Genomic DNA, 3,951 nt, shown 5'->3' on the forward strand with positions numbered 1-3,951 from the left:
CAGCCACAACATAACTTCCCAACTCCAACACTCAGTCAGAGGATTGGGAAAGTTTTCAAAACCCACAAAATACAAATGGAAAGAATGGAAGGACAAACCGAAGTTTTGAGAGTCAGCTTGGAATCATCAATGAGAAATCGGCGGACTGGGTTTATTGGGGACCCGTTCTCCTTAAATACATTATATACGTCTTTCTCTTCTGCTCTTCCTAGTTCTCTGTGCTGCAGTGTGTAGTGGCTCGTTGAAATAATGTCCTGATGCAGCTTCGTTTGTGGGTGTTGGGATGATTGCTTGTGCCGTTAAGTACTTGGTTTGTGTGTGTTTACGTCATCAACAATATCCTTACTGGCATAAAATTCACAAAAGAGGAGAACAACAACAAAGTGCCATTTCTAGATGTCACAGTAGAGCGAACAGTCAATGGTAAATTCAAACCAGCGTCTACAGGAAAACAATGCACGCGAACCAAGAACTTAACGACAGAAGCAATCATCCCGACACAGGCAAACAAATCTGCATCAGGCTGCTATTTCAACGAGCCACTGCAGACTGCGGCACCCAGGAACTCCGAAGATCAATAAATAACTGCACCGCACATTTAGGAAGAATGGCGAGCCAACAGTCACGCTGAAAATGACTTCTCTGGCCGGGAATCGAACCCGGGCCGCGGCGGTGAGAACGCCGAATCCTAACCACTAGACCACCAGGAAGGCTCGGATGTGCCTTCGTGTGCTCTACTGAAAATTGCTTCGCTGCCCGGGAATCGAACACGGGCCGCGGGAGTAAGAAGACTTCCACTTGTACATCCACCAATGTAATTTTTTGTATCTATTGCTCCCGATGCGATCTCTACAACATTGGGGTGACTGGAGAGTCAAGTCACATCTCCGGGACACCCGCACCAATCAACCTCAAAGCCCCGTGGGTCAACATTTCAACCCCCCCTCCCACTCTCCCGAGGACATGCAAGTCCTGGGCCTCCTTCACCGCCGCTCCCTCCCTACCCGACGCCTGGAAGAAGAACGCCTCATCTTCCGCCTCGGAGCACTTCAACCCCAGGGCATCAATGTGGACTTCACCAGTTTCCTCATTTCCCCTCCCCCACCTTACCTCAGTTTCAACCTTCCAGCTCAGCACTGACCTCATGACCTGTCCTACCTGCCAATCTCCCTTCCCACCTATCCGCTAAACCCTCCTCTCTGACCTGTCACCTCCATCCCCACCACCACTCACCTATTTTACTCTTTGCTACCTTCGCCCCAGTACACCCCCCCCACCCCCAATTTATCTCTCCACCCTGGAGGCGTCCTGCCTCTATTCCTGATGAAGGGCTTTTGCCCGAAACGTCGATTTTCCTGCTGTCTATCCTGCTGTGCTTTTCCAGCACAACTCTGATCTAAACTCTGGCTTCCAGCATCTGCAGTCCTCACTTTTGCCGACTCAATAAACCCAGTCTGCCGACTTCTCCTCAACAAATTGACACAAGCAGAAACAACGTGTGCAGAAACCCTAGCCACATTACCTTATATTAAATACATCAGTTAAATGATGTCCAGACAACTCAACCCTCTCACCATCATGGTAGCCCACAAACCTACCAACACACTTGAACAGCGGCTAATGAACCTGAAACACCCGATACAAACAAGCAGCAAACGAATGTTATTTACAAAATACCATCCAAGGAAATATATACATGAAGTCTGCCGCACAGTTCTCTGTGGCAAGAAATGCTGGGATGAGATAAGGAAGATATTTTCAGCCAAAAAAATCGACACTGACTGGACAGCCATTTAAAATCACGCCTGTCAGCCCAGGATGGAAGATCCGAAGGGATGAACAGTTTTCTTATTTTCGGAAGATTTACAAATATGAGACTGGGTTTTGGTGTTTGTTTCGTTTCCACTCCCAGGAGCAGTGGTTGGGGCGGTGAGTTGGGGAAAGTGAAATGTGCCCGTGAGCAGCGTGTGGGGCTCTTTCAGCTTCCCCTCCACTGACAGCGCTGTGACTTGTTCTCAGGGACACTTACTGACGCGAGACAGTGAAAAGAGTCTCGTTCCTGCAGATCGGGAATTCAAACCGGCTTCAGGACAATGAGAAAGATTAATTGGGGTGTGTGAAGAAGCTGTGAGCTGCATTTCAAACAGGTAGGTGGAGTCAGATGCGTCATCCATTGCGCCCCCGGTCCTGTGCGTACCTGACGCCGCCATGCTGCCGAATTCTGACCTGTACACAGACATGCGCAGCAATGGGAACATTGACAAGGTGAACAGCCAAAGATAATCACAGTCCCTGCTTCCCATCCATCGTCCCAACTTTGTGAAGCAGTATCTTTCACTGGCAAATAAAATTAATCATCAGGTGCCTGCTTCATTTCGATCATGACTTCACGCCCCTCACTGTTCTAGTCTCATTTCCAAATACTTGACTCATAGCCTCAAAAGCAGCTCGGTGGGTATCTGCTTGTTCCACCCTAACAGGCAGTGGGTTGCAGATTCCCAACCAGTCCCAATGTCAGTGAAATATCTTTCACCCTCCACTGTTTTGAATCTTAAAGAAGAAACCGGGGAACAGTCTCCCTTTCATTTTGACGACATTTCTCATTTTGTACTCGGCAGGGTTCACACCTGCGTGGGGAAACCGCATTAACCACTCGGCCCACGAATAAAGATCCGCACTGACAGCTTCATTTCCCAGGTCTGTCTGCCTGTGGAGCTGAGAAAGAGTGAATTATCGCTGGGTTTGTTTGAATCCAATTACTTCACAGATTTCGAAAGGGTTAAATATCTGCAAATGGCGAGTCTGGGTGTTTCATCCCGAAAGATGAAATGAACTTTCAGTTAAAAACAAAATCAGAAATTGCAGGAGGAACTCAGCAGGTCAGGCACCATCGGTGGAAAGAGAATCAGAGACAATATATCAGAACTCTCTTTTCTCCCACAGGTACTGCCGAACCTGCTGAGTTTCTCCAGCAGTTTCTCTTTCTGTCTCGGATTCTCAGCATCCGCAGTCCTTTACGTGAGAAGTTAAATCAATTCAGCCTCATGTGCAGGCATGAGAATCCTTTCAATTTCCCAAAAAATCGGCAGAGATTTCAAGGCATTTGGAAAAAAAAGTAAAAGTGACATTAGAATAGATTAGATTAGATTAGATTAGATTACAGTGTGGAAACAGGCCCTTCGGCCCAACAAGTCCACACCGACCCACCGAAGCGAAACCCACCCATACCCCTACATTTACCCCTCACCTAACACTACGGGCAATTTAGTATGGCCAATTCACCTGACCCTTAGGAAGAACATTTTCGTACAGGGAGTAGTTCGGATCCGTAAATCTCTGTCTGACCGTGACAAAGATGCAGATTCAAGAACACAAAAGGGAATTCGGTGGTCATGTTCAAAGTAACAATGTAGAGATTTACAGGGAGAAGGCAAGAGAATGATACGAATAGAGACTCTCATTTACTTGCTCTGTAGAACCAGCAGAGCTGAGGTGGGCCTCCAAGTGCGCTGTGACACGTGTTGCGATTCAGAGTGAACTCACAGTTCGACCAACGGAAGGTGGGGATTTAGAAAAGTTTATATTTACACAATCTCCTCACGTCAGCGCAACAGCAAAATGGTTTAATTATATGCCAATGGAGAGAACCCTGCTCCTGGAGATGGGACAAACAGCTGGCTCAGGGATATCAGTCCACCTTGCTCGCTTTGCCACTAATTCAGAGGGAGAACATTGGAGGGGCAAAGGAGTGAATAACGATCTGTGTCGGAGGGTGACTAACTGTTAATGGAGACTATTCCTGGCTAGCAATAAGTCGTGTGTAACAGCAGACGATGTGATAACAAGGCCTCGTGTAGGTGTGGTAGGAGTCAAGGGCATGGGGGAGTTCGGGTCAAAACAATATTGAACTCGATGTTGAAACTGGAGGGCTATAGGATCTCCAAGTGGAAA

The 3,951-nt window shown here is 47.5% G+C and overlaps 1 non-coding gene across 1 annotated transcript; it reads right to left on the reverse strand.

The window, feature by feature from the left end:
- Window positions 1-638: 638 nt before the first annotated feature.
- trnae-cuc (transfer RNA glutamic acid (anticodon CUC)) lies at window positions 639-709 on the reverse strand. The gene has a single exon. It is a non-coding gene; the product is annotated as a tRNA-Glu (tRNA).
- Between the last annotated feature and the right edge of the window lie 3,242 nt (window positions 710-3,951).

Source organism: Chiloscyllium plagiosum, unplaced genomic scaffold (assembly GCF_037043375.1).
Source record: "Chiloscyllium plagiosum isolate Xiang-an unplaced genomic scaffold, Cpla_swu_hap1 HiC_scaffold_27, whole genome shotgun sequence".
In the NCBI taxonomy this organism is placed as follows: Eukaryota; Metazoa; Chordata; class Chondrichthyes; order Orectolobiformes; family Hemiscylliidae; genus Chiloscyllium; species Chiloscyllium plagiosum.